Genomic DNA, 17,531 nt, shown 5'->3' with positions numbered 1-17,531 from the left:
CGCTGCTTCTCTTGGACCTCTCGGCTGCTTTTGAAACGGTTGACTATGACACTCTGATATAAAGACTCTACGTATCCGGCATAGAGGGTACTGCTCTAGACTGTATTGCATCCTACCTTCGCGGCAGAACGAATGTCATCAATACCCCACCTTTCTAGTCGAAACCGTACTGTACAAAAGCAGGGGTCCCTCAAGGCTCTATCATCTTGTCCATGCTTTTCAACAGCTACATGAAGTCATTACCGGCACTAATCAATTAATTTCACCTCACGTGCTATAACTATGCAGATGACATGCAAATAGTCCTTCAACTGGAATGCCCCAAAGACATTGGAAATTCACCACTTTTCAGTTGTCTCAGAGCTGTGGATCAATGGATGACTTGTAGTCATCTCAAATTGAATGCTTCCAAAACGGAAATACTCACATGTGGCAATTGGAAACACTATGACCCGCTTACCGCCTGGCCTGATGAACTGGGATCACCATCCAAAGTATCGAAGGAAGTAAGAAACCTCGGAATGACCATGGACTCCAAGCTATCGATGAATGCCCAAGTTGGCAAACTAGCAAGATCAAGCTTTGTCACTATAAAAACGCTGCAGCAAATTTTCCCTCATTTGGGATTTCCACACAATGTCCAAGCTACCATCTCCCTTGTTCTCTCCAAACTCAATTACGCCAATAGCCTTTACCACAGATCACCTTTAACGACCATGAAAAGAGTACAACGGATTCAGAACTCGGCTGCCAGACTACTCTTGCATATCAAACCTCAAGACCACACCTCACCTGCCTTGAAAGCCCTGCGTTGGTTACCGGTTGCCAGAAGATCCATGTTCAAGCTACTCTGTATCACCCACAAAGCAATACATGGAATGGGATTGCTCTTCATCAGGAATAAAATCGCCAAACACATTCAACAAAGGAACCTCTGCTCTAAAGTGGCATCTGCCTCAAAATCCCAAGATACAAGAAAAAAACCATGCGTAGCACATCCTTCTCTGTTCAAGCAGCCAAATTATGGAACTCTTTACCCCCCAACATAGATCCACCGACAACCATCTAATCTTCAGAAAACTACTCAAGAATTGGCTTTTCCCCTCATAAGCACCTTACGCAAACAAAAATTTACAGCATATTCCTCTGTATATAAGCATTTATTTCCACTATAGATATGTACCTATCTTTGTGTATTGCTTTGTATAAACATGTAGAATAATTATGTAAAAAAAAAATCATCTTTGGTCTACATGTACTTGCTTCGATTGCGGATCTATGTACCTTCCATGTACTTGAATCTGTGTGTTTGTTACTTTTCTCCTGAAAAAGCATATCCAATGCACTACCCTATTTCTCATCCTGTGCCTCTATCAATATCTTTAATCTACATATACTTACCTCCTTTATGCATCTATGTACTTTCAATGTACTTATGGATCTATATATTTATCACTTTTTTCTAATTTAGCATTTCCAATGCATAAACCCTATTTCTCAGCCTATACTTCTCTCAATATATCTTCTAGCCCAACTTTCTGACTCATCTCAAACTTCTTTTTTACTACTCTTTCCAATGCACTACCCTATCTCTCACACTATACATCTAACACTATATCCTCTACATCTACTCTCTCATTTATCCCAAACCCCATACCAGTACTATGATCCCCAAAATAACCCTTTCTATACTCTCTCCTACTCTACCACTCCTTGCATCATCTGACACCTCTTTTACTATACCGATCCCCCAAAACAAACCTTTCTAAACTCTGCCCTCTGACTCTTCCCCTCCAAAACCCCTTTTTAATCATCCAAAAGCCTCCTCCTACCGCCATGACCTAAAAAAAAGCACAGAAAAAAAGAAATCCAAATCCTTCCCTCTTCTATCTCTCCACTATCCTCTTCAATCAAAATAACAGACTAAGATGTTCACTTCTCAAATTCCATATTCCACTATACTAATTCACCGCTAATCCTTTATGGGTTCCAGAGTAACGTGCTACTCACCAATAAAACGTTTCAACACCCCATCAGGGTTACAAACGCTATATAAATGCAAACCTTTTTCCCTTTTCTACCCCTCCCCAACCTTTCTCAATCCAAATAACTGACTAACATATCTACCACTCAAACTACTTTCATGTTTCACCATACTAATTCAACACTAATCCTTATGGGTTCCAGAGTAGCGTGCTACTCAGCAAAAAAGAACTTCAAAACCCCATCAGGGGTATCAAGCGCTATATAAATACAAACCTCTTTCCCTCTTCTATCCCGCCACCTACCCTTCTCTATCCAAATAACTGAATAACATATCCACCACTCAAATTACTTCATATTTCACTATACTAATTTTCAACACTAATCCTTTATGGGTTCCGGAGAAGCATGCTACTCACCAGAAAAGCGCTGCAACACCCATCAGGGATAACAGGTGCTATATGAATGCAAACCTTTCTTCCCCTTCTATCCTCTGCTATCCTTCTCACTCCAAATAACTGACTAATATCCACCACTCAAATTACTTTCATATTTCACTATACTAATTCACCACTAATCCTTTATGGGTTTCCGGAGTAGCGTGATAATTGCCCCCCCCCCCCCCCCCCCAAAAAGTTCTTCAACATCCTATCAGGGGTAACAAGCGCTATATAAATACAAACCTTTTTTCCTCTTCTATCCTTCTGAATATAAATAACTGACTAACCTATCCACCACTTTAAAATTACTTTATGTTTCACTATAATAATTCAACACTAATCCTCTATGGGTCTCAGAGTAGCATGCTACTCGCCGAAAAAGCGCTTCGACACCTCATCAGGGGTAGTAAGGGCTATATAAATGCAATTACAATACAATACAATACCTTAAGGGTTACTTATATGTAATAACAGTGAAGGGTTGGGCCTGGTAAATAGGTTAAGTTCTCAGGTCGAAATGGCAGTTTACAACTGCACACAGAGGCTCTGCAGAGGCAGGTCTGAGCAATGTTTAAAGGGCTAAATGAGTGCCTTCTAGTAGTATTTAATTTACATGCCCTGGACACATATATTTCACTCTACAAGGGAATTATAAGTAATTTAAATATGACAGTTTTGAATAAGCCAATGTTATCATGTTTGGGAACAGAGCATATGCACGTTAGAACTGGTTAGCAGTGCCAGCCAAAATGAAGTCAGCAAAACAGGAGGTCAGAAGGTAAAAAAATGGGGAAACCACTCCAAGGATGCCAGGTCTAATACCAAGGGCCTGATTTAGATTTAGTCAGAGGGGTCACTCTGTCAGAACTGTGACGGATATCCCCTTTGCCGAAATATAAATCCCATAATATCTTATGGGATCTGTATTTCGTCAGACGAGATATTCGTCACTGTTGTAAAGGAGTAATCAGGACCATAGTGACTCAATTTTGCAGGGAGAAAACTGCTATGTGAAAGGACCTGCAATTGCAAGAGGCAATGTGCCATGTACTTTGGTATATATTGCTGTTAGTGGGGCTACTTGATGAGGCAGCTGGTAATCCTTACAAAGCATTACTCTTACGGTGGCAAGTTGATTAAAGTTAGAATGGTTTCTGTTAGACCTGTCAGCCCTTTGGGTGGTCCCTCCTCATCATTATTTATTTTGTCCCACTTTTGCCTCAAACCCTGTTTGAATTTTTCCTTTTTGGGAACCACCAGACTTTTTCGTGTTGCTACAGATTCAGGGAGCCATTTTAGCTACCCCTGAACCTTCTGTCTGAGGGCCTGAAGCACAAAATGGTGGCCTCCCATGACATCACCAGCATCCACTGGAACCTACCAGCACCTTCCAGAACATTCCAGGAGCTTCCAGAAGCCTGTGACCGTTGGAGGCGGTTTAGAATGTTGGGAGGATAAGAGAGGCAGTTGGCAGTTGGAGCTGGCAGTTGGCACCTGACTGGTGAAGAGAGAGGAGCACAGCAGTGAAGGAGGAAGGAGTGAAGCAGCAGGGGTGGAAACTTGTGCCTGGAGTGGGGTCCATAAACCCACCCTTGATACTTGTCCCTACTGATGGATCCCAGCCTATAGCCCTGTGTGGGAAGAAGACAGAAGAAAACCATCCTAAGGACCTGGACAGCAGGAACAGGCCTTAGAACCAAGAGAGCAGCAAGATCCTGACCTGGAAACTGGTTTCCCTGGAGTCCGGCGTCGAGTAGCCTGAGACCTGGAGCCCGAGGTGGAGAAGCGGCGCTGACTGAAGTAGCAGACGTCGTACCCGGAGCCGCCTGAGGTCGTGAGAGGGCGCCGACGGGGGTCGAGAGGAATACCAGAGGTCGAGGAGGAAGTGAACCGAGGTCGAGCGAGCGGCGTCATCGGAGGAGTGAAGTCCGCCCTCCGGAGTCGTCGGAGACCGAGGTAGAGGTGAACCGGAGGTCGGGAGTGAGGATCGCACTCCGGAGTCGCCCGGAACCTGTGAGGAAGAGCACCGGAGGTCGGGGGTGAGGATCGCACCCCGGAGTCGCCGGAAGTCGACAGCGAGGCCAGGCCGGCCGACGTCATCGGAGCCGAGAGCGCCATCGAACCGGAGCCGGCCGAAGTCGACATCGTGAAGAGACTGCCCGACGCCACCGAATCGGAGGTCGAGATCGAACCGAGGCCACCGACATCGGACCGGAACCGCCTACCGGCGTCGACAAAGAACTGACACTGTGCCGAGGCCGCCGAGACCGAACCGGAACCGCCCCACGGCGTCGACACGACTCCAGCGGCGTCGGAACATCAGAAAAGGGCAGTAAGTGGAGTAGAGGGCGCCTAAGGCCCTGTGGAGACCTGAGAGACTACTCTAAGGGGCTAGGGAGGTGCTGAAACCCACCTGACTGTGCCTGGGGTGAACTGGGACTAACCTAGAGAGGTTGTGCGGAGAGGAAAGCCAGGGCATTGGAATTCCCCCCTTTGATCTACCTCAGTTTAGGCCTCAGCCTTTGCCTCAGCCAGGGAGTAGGACCCCCCCCAAGCCTTCCACACCCTACAAGCTGTGCCTGGGCCAAATCAGCCCTTAAGTATTGAAGTGTCATCTGATTCATGAGTGTTACTGTATACTTCTAATTATTTATTGGGGAAACTGTATTTATTAAGTTCTTATCTATTTAATACTGCACTGTATTTATAGGTCCACAGGACTTGTTGGTGTACAGTATTTATTGGTACAGTATTTATTGGTACAGTATTTATTACCTCAAAGTATTTAATTGTCTGTATATATTGCACTGGTATTTATGCCCTGTTATTTATGATCACCCCTATTTATTTCAGCAACAGCAAATATTTATTTGACCTGCACTATTTAAAATTGTATATTGTGATTGACTTATTTATTTTTCCAATCAGCAACTAAGAGAAAAAGATAAAGAAGAATATTTTCATAATTTTTACGGTGTAGAGTCGTTTTTGGAACGGATGCACGCATGGTTATTGTATGGGTATATTGTATGCTTAGCACTGCGCCTGTTTCCTGACCACTCGAGCCAAGCTACCACAGTGTGTTCGAGGAGTCCACCACCACCCTGCGGAGTGGGAGTGGGCTGTTTCCAACATAAATTGGTGTTCAGTGGTGGGATAGAGCTGTGCCTACATATACTCAACAATAACTGTGGGTAGTCCATAGGCCTACACCGGGAGTTTTCTCAAAGCGGCCTTCCTAATTGTGGGTTTTTGTTTTTTCCAAATTTACTCTGGTGGTGGGAGGAGGTATTATTAAAGGTACCCCCCTGCATTGTTACTGCACAAAACCTGTCCTCTAACCTGAGTGGGCAAGATGGAGTTTGTTCTTGAAAATCTAGACACGTACACTGTGGCCCAACTCAGGGAGTTTTGCCAGCGAGAGGGGGTGTACTGTCCCCCAGGAGCAAAGAAGGGTGCACTTCAAACCAGCTTAAGGGCTTGGGGGGAGGCACGCAGGGAAAGCAAGGCTGAGGAAGAAGACAGGGATGGAGAGCCTGACCCCGAGGGGGCTGAGATGTACCAACCTGAGGTGGGGAACCTGTCAGCAGGGCCCAGGACACTTTCTAGGAAGGGCAGCACTGTCTCTAGTGGGGGCTTATCCGAAGTGGAGTTAGCAGATCGGAGAGAGAAGAGACAGCTCACATGGGACTTAGCAAGGCTGGAAAAGGAGAAAGAGGAGCAGAGGATGGCCCATGAATTGCGACTGAAAGAAATAGATCTTCAGATTTTGAGAATCGGGGCACAACCTGTTCCTAATGGTGGCAGCCAAAACCAAGAGTCCACTAGGGAATCCAAACCTTACCTGCCAAAGGACATTGTAGCAAGCTATGGGGCGGGTGACGACATCGCCAAGTGGCTCGCAGCCTATGAGGTCTCATTGAGGGCCCATGGGGTTCCAGTGAAGTATTGGGGAGGGGGATTGTACAAATACATGCCTCCAGCTGGTAGGGATGCTTTATTGGCCCTCGAAGAGGAGGAGCAAACCCACTACCCCACCATGAAACTGGCGCTCATCAGGAAGTTTGGACTAACTCCGGAAAAGTACAGACAGAAGTTCAGGGGTAGTCACAAACTGGGCACACAGAATTGGGTGGACTTCCTGGACTATGCAAAGAAGGCACTGGAAGGTTGGATTCAGGGCAGTGAAGTAAGGAACTACGAGGAGCTGTTTGACCTAGTACTGAAGGAACACCTACTCGAGAAATGTTTCCCTGAACTGCGGCAACACCTGGTGGATAGCAAGCTGACCAGCCCCCGGAAGCTTGCTGAGGAGGCGGACATTTGGGCTAGTACCCGGGTGTCCACAAGGGGGACTGGAGGGGACACTCAAAAGGCCGGACAGGGCGCCCCCCAGAAGAAAGAAGGAGGGGAAAAGAAAAAGGAGTTCTCCAAAGGCCCCCAAAATAACTTCCAAGGGAAGGGAACAGGATTCACCTCTAAGGCTAACCCACCCAGAAACCCTAATCCTGGCCAGAGTCAGCAGCCAAGGGTTGTCCATTGCTACGAGTGCGGTGGCGTTGGACACTATAAAGGAGATCCGAAGTGTCAGAAACGCTCACCCCCTCCCACTGGAGGAAAGCCCCCCGGAGTAGCTAGTGTAGTGCTCGGGGAGGAGATGCCCTTAACTAAGGGAAGGGAGTGGGCGGGTGTCACTTTAGTGTCCCTGGGAGAACGGGAGATGGTTCCTAAGATCCAGGTGCCCGCAAATACTGCAAAGTATGGGCAGTGGATCACCATCAATGGCCAAAGAGGGGAGGCTCTGAGAGACACAGGAGCCAGTATGACTATGGTACGTAGCCAACTGGTGTCTCCAGAGCAAGTCATTCCCGATGTACTCCACCCAGCCGCGATGGCTGACGGCAGAACCGGCCACTATCCCGTGGCTGAGGTTCCCTTTGAATGGGGGGGGGTTGCAGGTTCACTTCGAGTTGCCGTAAGCCCTGCCGTGCCAGTCGATTGTCTGCTGGGCAATGACATGGAGCACAACGCTTGGAAGGAGGTGGAATACCGGACTCATACCGAGATGCTGGGTACACCTGACTGGGCCTGTGTTAGCACAAGGTCCGTGACTACCCGAAGAGGGAGTTCATTCCGGCTGGAGCCTGGAACAAAGGCCCAGCCAGCTGCCAGTCAAGGGAAGAACCGAGGACAGGAGGAGCCTGCCTCGGCGTCTCCACCCCGTAGGACGGATAGGCCACCGGAGGTGGTGGACCCGGAGTCTGCGGAGGGGGACGTTACCAACCTGGAGGACCTACCCATCCCGGCCGAGTGGCACGTGGAGGGAGGCCCGTCCAGGGAGGAATTCTGCCAGGGCCAGAGGGAGTGCCCTACCCTTGAGGGGCTGAGGCGACAGGCCGAAGCCCAGGCAGCAGGGAACGTTGAAGGGAACTACAGTGTTTACTGGGAGGATGGCCTCCTCTACAGTGAACCCAAGGCACCCCTACATGGATCGTCACGAGCCTTGGTAGTCCCTCAACGTTATCGAGCCTTCCTTTTAGAGTTGGCTCACGAGATACCATTGGCAGGACACCTGTGGCAAGACAAGACCTTCGCCCGTCTTGTCCCACACTTTTATTGGCCTCAGATGAAAGTGTCGTCCGATACCTACTGCCGGACATGTGTGTCTTGCCAAGCCAGTGGGAAAACAGGGGTGAAGCTGAAAGCTCCCCTGGAACCACTTCCTGTCGTTAGCACCCCCTTTGAAAGGGTGGGCATCGACATTGTGGGTCCGTTAGATCCGCCAACATCAGCTGGTCACAGGTTTATCCTGGTTCTGGTGGATCATGCCACACGGTACCCAGAGGCAATACCTCTGAGGACCATAACAGCACCTGTTGTGGCTAGGGCCCTGATGGGAATCTTTACCCGAGTGGGTTTTCCCAAGGAAGTTGTGTCCGACAGGGGGACCAACTTCATGTCGGCATATATGCGGGCAATGTGGAAGGAGTGTGGAGTGACCTACCGGTTCACAACTCCTTACCACCCCCAGACCAATGGTCTGGTGGAGAGGTTTAACAAAACCTTGAAGGGCATGATCCGAAGTCTGCCTGAAAGCCTGCGGAGGAAATGGGACGTCCTCCTACCCTGTTTACTTTTTTCTTACAGGGAAGTGCCACAGAAGGGAGTGGGCTTCAGCCCCTTCGAGCTTCTGTATGGGCACCCTGTACGTGGACCTCTTAACCTGGTGAGAGACGGATGGGAAAGAACTCCCAGAAAGCTCCCCCAGGATGTGGTGAGCTACATGCTGGCCTTCCGGAGCCAAATGGCTAAGTTGTGGAAGCAAGCTTCTGACAACTTGGAAGCCAGCCAAGCAGTAATGAAGGAGTGGTATGACCACAACGCTCACCCGGTGGAGTTGGAGCCTGGCCAGAAGGTGTGGGTGATCGAACCCGGAGAGCTTAGCGCCCTCCAGGATCGCTGGTCAGGACCCTTTGAGGTGTTGGAGAAGAAGGGTAAGGCTACCTACTTGGTGGACCTGAAGACCCCTCGTCAGCCCCTGCGGGTGCTGCATGCCAACCGCCTCAAACCCCACCACGAGAGGCCCGAAGTCATCTTGATGATGGTGACTGACGGAGGAGAGGACGTGGAAAGCGAGCCTCTCCCTGATCTGTTTGCGTCTCAAGAAAAGGATGGGTCGGTGGAGGGAGTGATTCTCTCCCCATCTCTAACTCCTGAACAGCAGGAGGACTGTCGCCAGGTCCTGGGGCAGTACTCTTCGTTGTTCTCCCTTGTCCCGGGTAGGACTCACCTGTGCGTCCATGACGTGGACACAGGAGACAGCCCACCTGTGAAGTCCAAGATCTACCGGATGTCAGACAAGGTGAAGGCCAGCATTCATAGTGAGGTCACTAAGATGCTGGAGCTAGGAGTGATTGAACCTTCTAGCAGCCCCTGGTCCAGTCCGGTGGTGCTAGTACCGAAAGCTGCACCACCGGGTGCCCAACCAGAACTGAGGTTCTGTGTGGACTACCGGGGACTGAATTCAGTGACAAAGACTGATGCACATCCGATCCCTAGGGCGGATGAATTGATTGACCGGCTGGGAGCTGCCCAATATCTAAGTACCTTTGACCTTACTTCAGGGTACTGGCAGATCTCGTTGACTGATGGAGCAAGGGAAAGGTCAGCCTTCTCCACACCCAATGGCCACTACCAGTTCTGTGTGATGCCCTTTGGGCTCAAGAACGCACCTGCCACGTTTCAGCGCCTGGTAAACCAGATCCTCACCGGAATGGAGAGTTTCTCTGCTGCTTATCTGGATGACATAGCCGTCTTCAGTAACAGCTGGGAGGATCACTTGCGTCACCTGCAAGCTGTTCTCCAGGCCCTGAGACAAGCTGGATTGACGATCAAGGCCAGCAAGTGCCAGATCGGGCAGGGGTCGGTAGTGTACCTTGGACACTTGGTGGGTAGGGGAACGGTGCAACCCCTCCAGGCGAAGATCGAGGCCATCATGGCCTGGGAACCCCCCAAGACACAGACTGAGGTCCGAGCATTTTTGGGCCTCACGGGATACTACCGCCGCTTCGTGAAGGGGTACGGTACCATCGTAACCCCCCTCACGGAGCTCACGTCCAAGAAACAACCTCGACGGGTAGTCTGGACGGAGGCCTGTCAGCAGGCCTTTGTGAGATTGAAGAAAGCCATGTGCGAGGCCCCGGTCTTAAGGGCCCCAGACTTTTCCAAGAAGTTCATTGTCCAGACAGATGCATCAGAACATGGCATTGGGGCAGTGTTATCGCAACTCAACGAAGAGGGCCTGGATCAACCCGTGGTCTTCCTATCCCGGAGACTACTTCCCAGGGAACAGAAGTGGAGTGCAATAGAGCGTGAAGCCTTTGCAGTGGTATGGGCTCTAAAGAAGTTGCGGCCATACCTGTTTGGCTCGCACTTCCTGGTTCAGACCGACCACCGACCCCTTCGTTGGCTGATGCAAATGAAGGGGGAGAATCCCAAGTTGTTGAGGTGGTCTATTTCCCTACAGGGGATGGACTTTCAGGTGGAACATCGGCCTGGAGTGGACCACGCCAATGCAGACGGTCTCTCAAGGTATTTCCGCCTTGGTGATGAGAACTCCCAAGGGGTTGGGTAGCTCTCCCCACTTTCAGCTGGGGGGGACGCGTGTTAGACCTGTCAGCCCTTTGGGTGGTCCCTCCTCATCATTATTTATTTTGTCCCACTTTTGCCTCAAACCCTGTTTGAATTTTTCCTTTTTGGGAACCACCAGACTTTTTCGTGTTGCTACAGATTCAGGGAGCCATTTTAGCTACCCCTGAACCTTCTGTCTGAGGGCCTGAAGCACAAAATGGTGGCCTCCCATGACATCACCAGCATCCACTGGAACCTACCAGCACCTTCCAGAACATTCCAGGAGCTTCCAGAACCCTGTGACCGTTGGAGGCGGTTTAGAATGTTGGGAGGATAAGAGAGGCAGTTGGCAGTTGGAGCTGGCAGTTGGCACCTGACTGGTGAAGAGAGAGGAGCACAGCAGTGAAGGAGGAAGGAGTGAAGCAGCAGGGGTGGAAACTTGTGCCTGGAGTGGGGTCCATAAACCCACCCTTGATACTTGTCCCTACTGATGGATCCCAGCCTATAGCCCTGTGTGGGAAGAAGACAGAAGAAAACCATCCTAAGGACCTGGACAGCAGGAACAGGCCTTAGAACCAAGAGAGCAGCAAGATCCTGACCTGGAAACTGGTTTCCCTGGAGTCCGGCGTCGAGTAGCCTGAGACCTGGAGCCCGAGGTGGAGAAGCGGCGCTGACTGAAGTAGCAGACGTCGTACCCGGAGCCGCCTGAGGTCGTGAGAGGGCGCCGACGGGGGTCGAGAGGAATACCAGAGGTCGAGGAGGAAGTGAACCGAGGTCGAGCGAGCGGCGTCATCGGAGGAGTGAAGTCCGCCCTCCGGAGTCGTCGGAGACCGAGGTAGAGGTGAACCGGAGGTCGGGAGTGAGGATCGCACTCCGGAGTCGCCCGGAACCTGTGAGGAAGAGCACCGGAGGTCGGGGGTGAGGATCGCACCCCGGAGTCGCCGGAAGTCGACAGCGAGGCCAGGCCGGCCGACGTCATCGGAGCCGAGAGCGCCATCGAACCGGAGCCGGCCGAAGTCGACATCGTGAAGAGACTGCCCGACGCCACCGAATCGGAGGTCGAGATCGAACCGAGGCCACCGACATCGGACCGGAACCGCCTACCGGCGTCGACAAAGAACTGACACTGTGCCGAGGCCGCCGAGACCGAACCGGAACCGCCCCACGGCGTCGACACGACTCCAGCGGCGTCGGAACATCAGAAAAGGGCAGTAAGTGGAGTAGAGGGCGCCTAAGGCCCTGTGGAGACCTGAGAGACTACTCTAAGGGGCTAGGGAGGTGCTGAAACCCACCTGACTGTGCCTGGGGTGAACTGGGACTAACCTAGAGAGGTTGTGCGGAGAGGAAAGCCAGGGCATTGGAATTCCCCCCTTTGATCTACCTCAGTTTAGGCCTCAGCCTTTGCCTCAGCCAGGGAGTAGGACCCCCCCCAAGCCTTCCACACCCTACAAGCTGTGCCTGGGCCAAATCAGCCCTTAAGTATTGAAGTGTCATCTGATTCATGAGTGTTACTGTATACTTCTAATTATTTATTGGGGAAACTGTATTTATTAAGTTCTTATCTATTTAATACTGCACTGTATTTATAGGTCCACAGGACTTGTTGGTGTACAGTATTTATTGGTACAGTATTTATTGGTACAGTATTTATTACCTCAAAGTATTTAATTGTCTGTATATATTGCACTGGTATTTATGCCCTGTTATTTATGATCACCCCTATTTATTTCAGCAACAGCAAATATTTATTTGACCTGCACTATTTAAAATTGTATATTGTGATTGACTTATTTATTTTTCCAATCAGCAACTAAGAGAAAAAGATAAAGAAGAATATTTTCATAATTTTTACGGTGTAGAGTCGTTTTTGGAACGGATGCACGCATGGTTATTGTATGGGTATATTGTATGCTTAGCACTGCGCCTGTTTCCTGACCACTCGAGCCAAGCTACCACAGTGTGTTCGAGGAGTCCACCACCACCCTGCGGAGTGGGAGTGGGCTGTTTCCAACAGTTTCCATATATAAATAATTTGGATCAAAGGTCCAAGGATCGGACTTGCGTTTGGCTTTCACTGTGTCATCCAGGGTATTTCATCTGTATTTGTTCCTCTTGATCACCATGACTGATACGGGATTAATCACAGAGGGTTTCATCTGGGATATTTTGAAGTTGTTTGACTGTCTTATGTATGTCATTGTTTGGACATGGAGTGAACTGCCATCGATCAGTGACACTTTTTGGCAAAGTGGCTCGCTTTCTCCCATGGCGAACAGGGAGGGAGCCACAACAGTCACCACATGCCCTGTAAGACTTGAAGGACATTCTGTTTAGTGCCTCATTTTACTCACTCAATAATCCAACTTGTTCATTCTTGATATGGTGGGTTGGCAGTGAGGATTCCATATTTGTTGCTCGTGGATCTGACATTTCCTAAGAACACCCTAGTGGAAGCATTGCTGGCAGTGTCATTTTTGGTTCTCTCAGTCTCAATTTCATTCAGCAACTTTGAATTCATTATGAAGGTGTTTCTTCAGCTCATGGTGCAGGTATGCATGGAATTCATCAATGGGCTTTTTGGGGCATTTTCAACTGGTCTTAAAATAACTCTCTTATAATCAGGGTTAACTTGTGTTTTGGATTGTCTTTTCTGTGCAGTAAGTACAAAATCACAATGATCTTCTTGAGCAGTGGCAGGGAGAGTTAGGAAAACATTGCAAACTTTGGCCACTGACAGTTTTCAAGAGAGGCAACCCACCGCTTCTAGCTCGGGGCCACTGAAGATTGATTATGTGAAATGAGCAACATAGCCGCTGACATGTTTTATAGCACGATTATCACAGAAGATAACCTCAGTTTCTGAGTATTTACTGGCTAACTTGAAGCAAAGTCTTGGGGGCATATTATCAAGAACGGCGTTAAAATTATCACTGCTTTAGTGGCAGGAAACGGCTGCTAAAGCGGCGATAATGGGTTTGATAATATGTCCTTGAGAATTCCAATAGAAGCCCAGGTTCTTTTTTTAAAATTATTGTTTATTGCATTTTCAAAATACAGCACAGCTTATATCAATTACTTACAGTTACAGATGAGGAGAAATCAAATCAAACTGAATTTTACTAAACAACTTTACATTTAGGAATATTTAGAAAGGGTAAACCATAAATAAAAGATTTCTTAAATAAGAGAGTGGAAACGCTAAGAAAAAAAGAAAGAAGATCCACATTTCCATCCTATACCCAATAGGAAAGTGAATTCAAGTGGGCGGATTAGTGACAAAATTATGACTCAGCTGAAAATACCTGTCTTTCTAGCACATAGAGCTATGGCCCACTGTGAGTCAACGATTCCTTCCAGCTGTAAATAGGGGCCCATATCTGTCTGCCGAGTGATTTCCCTCTCTTGCCCTTCCTTTCATATATTCCCCTCTCAAGATTGAATACTGAGAGGAGCCGGGCAAGCCATAGCTGAAATGTTGGGGGAGCTTGGTCAAGCCAGGCTGAGGCAACACAAATTCGTAAAACTGCAATGGCAAGGAAGAGAAAGCGATAAGACAAGGTTTGCGCCTGGCATATCAAGGTGAGGGCAAGTAGAAAACATATGGACTAAATCAGCGTTTTAAGAATTACACTGTGGGCACCTAGTACCCTCCTGTCCCCCCCCCCCATTGAGAAATGTTTGCGGGGTATAATATAACGAAAAGACTGTTTTGTAGTTCTAGGCCTGAAGCCCCGCAGAGCATAAAACTGTCTGACCCAATTCTAAAGACTGGGTAAAGGTATCCGAATCGATGCTCAGCCTGGCTTCCCATTTTCTAACGTGCTTTTCATCCAATTTATTTGCAATTAGTTCGGTATAAATTCCTTTAATAGTGCAGCCATCCCCACTTCTTATTACATCAATGGCTTTCACCTTGCCGAATCCATTAAAACCACCCACCTTTTTGCTCAGAAAGCTTTTAAGTTGGAGATATTTAAAAAAATTCCTAGTGTCGATGCCAAATTTATCCTGAATGTCCTTAAATTGGAAAAAAACGTCTGAGCTCAATAAATCCCCGACTTTCACGAGGCCACACTCTGGCCAGTCAGCCATAATTTTATCCCAAAACATTTCTGGCAGCGTGGGATTACCAAACAACTGAGTATAAAAATGTATCCGCCAAGGCCTGTCTTCTTCTTAAAGGCGGCCCAGATTTTAAAGACTGCCTGCATAGTTTTGAATTTAGTTCTCTTGAAGTAGCTAGGCTCGCTGAATTTCAAGAAACAATTTGCTACGTCTACCCCCACCAGTAACCTATATATGTCTGGAATCTTAACTTCAGTTGTGAGGCCTTCTAGTTTGCCACCGAGCATCCCGCACATATATTGGAATGCCACGGCCCAATAGTAAAATTTAAAATCTGGGACCGCCCAACCCCCTTTGTCCAGAGGTAAAGTCATAAATCGTAAGGCCCTCCTTGTTTTGCCGTGTGCCCAGATAAATCGGTTAACCATGTTGTCCAGAACGGTAAACCACTTCTTCTCAAATTCTAAGGGTATTGCCCTGAACAAATACAATATTTTCAGTAGAAATACCATTTTGATCACGTTACAACAGCCGACCAGTGACAAGTGCAGGTTATGAAATTTATCAAAGTCTATTTTCGCCTTCTGAATCACAGGGTCAATATTTACATCCACTAAATTATTCAGATCTGGGGTTGTAATAATTCCAAGATATACCGCTGAGTCTATCATTTGCGGGTTAGAGCTGCTAAGGTCCCCGTTTACTACAATCTGGGTCTTCTGTTTATTCAAAGCATATCCAGAAAACTTACTGAAAACCGAGGCTATCTCCTTGACTGCCATTATTGCTGTTAGGGGTAACCAAGGCAATGTCGTCCGCGTATGCAAGGACCTTTGTAACTACCCCATGATAAACAATAGGCTCAATTTCCCAGCAGGACTCGAATTGCCGAATTATTAGATCTATATATATCGCAAATAGGAGGGGTGAAAAGGGACACCCCTGCCTAGTGCCCCGTTTAATCCCCAAAGGTGCGGTGTATTTCCCATTAATTCGAAGATGCAGTTGGTGCTTTGTACAAACTACTGATGGCTTTAATAAACCCCTGTTAAAGAGGGTGAGTGGGCCTGCACACCTAGTATACACAAGTTAGTCAAAAGTATGAAAAATAGGAAAAATGAGTAATAATTCTTTTTAGCGTGCATTCACGTGGGGGATGTGAGCCTGCATCCCTAATTAGTGTGAGTTAATGTAAAGAGGTTGTGGAAAACCATAACCTACATGAAGCACCGCATGGACGCGGAGGTCTCTACAAATGTAAACCTAAATAATCACAATTTAATCAGCAATTTTTCAATGTCGCTCATGTGCATAAAAACACAAAAACTTTGAAGCAATAGTCATATGATATTTATGTTGAATGCAAAAACTTTAAACATGAACAGTATTAATTATACTGAAACATATGCACATAAATATATTGTTTACAACATAATTCATCTGGCAATTTAATGCTTGTGCCTTGATTGGAAATCAAACTCATGAAAAAAGAGACAATCCCAATGCATTTCGGGTTAATACAAAACCCTTCGTCAGGGGCTGTGTAAATCACAATAATCAATAGAATGCGTGTAGTTGTTTCCTGAGGACCACCTTCCAGAGCTACAACAACAAGAAACCATATGAATATACATAGAAGAATGAAAACAAGATACAAAATGCAAATTTACAAATTTACAAAATATACCCGTAGGATTTGCACTCAAAGAAAAGAGACCAAAAGCCCAATTTAGAAACATCAGTGTGCACGACAGGCTTCGAGAAACCTAATAGTGCTCATAGTGTGAAAGGACTATGTAGTACATCCTATTAGATGTCCTTAAGTAATAGTAAATATAAGCTTACCGACGAATGAAAATTGTATCGGTCTAAAAGCAAAGAAAATAGTCTCCACTCAAAAGAACATCAAAATAATAATAAACCCCTGCCCGAGACCGAACCATCTCATTGCCTCCCACAGGTAGTCCGAGGAGACTCTATCGAAAGCTTTTTCTGCGCCCAGAAGCAGCATAGCCATAGGGTCTCCTAAAACTTCTGCTGTGTCGAATAAAGTTATTACCTGAGGGAAATGCTGGGTGGTCCCTCTCCCCGGGATAAACCCATGTTGATACGGGTGGATTACTTTCCCTATAATAGTATTTAGTCTGGTTGCGAGAGCTTTGGACAGAATCTTTACATCGCCATTTATGAGGGTGATTGGCCGATATGACCCGGGTTCCTGAGATGGTTTACCCTTTTTTAAGATTATTATATTATCTGCACTTGACCAGGAGTCGGGGACCGAGCCCCCAGATTGTGCAAGACATACTATTTTGACCAGATATGTTCCTACTTCTTCCAAAAAGATTTTATAAAATTCCAAAGGGATCTGGTCTGGTCCAGCGGCCTTACCAGAGGGAAGGTTTTTCAGGGCACAATAAATCTCGTCTTGCGTCAAGGTAGCCTCAAGTTTCATACTGTTCTCATACTCAATACCTTGCAATGGTATACTATTAAGATAACCATGGATTAAGTTCTGCTGCCCCTGGGGTCCTGCGTCATATAGACGTTGATAAAAGTGTCGAAACACTTCCTGGACCCCAAGGGGCTCCGTTACTAACTTTCCGCGTTCATCTCTAATCTCGTTTATCTCACTCACGGCGCATCTTTGCCTGAGTCTATCTGCCAACGTGTAACCCACCCGTTCGCTAAATTCGGCGGCTTTTGCGGTTCTGGTGTGAACCTAGGCTCCTATGGGAATTCACAAGGGCATATTATCAAGCCCATTATTGCCGCTTTAGCGGCAGTTTCCTGCCGCTAAAGCGGCAATAATTTTACCGCCGTTCTTCATAATATACCCCTTGATCTTTATTTCGGATACAGCAGAATATCTTGTGGACATGTGCATAGTTTGTGTGGTATCGTCACTTACTG

The sequence above is a fragment of the Triturus cristatus genome, chromosome 10, assembly GCF_964204655.1.
Source record: "Triturus cristatus chromosome 10, aTriCri1.1, whole genome shotgun sequence".
NCBI classification, from domain to species: Eukaryota; Metazoa; Chordata; class Amphibia; order Caudata; family Salamandridae; genus Triturus; species Triturus cristatus.
The sequence above is the reverse complement of the archived record's forward strand: the minus strand, read 5'-3'. Positions refer to the sequence as shown.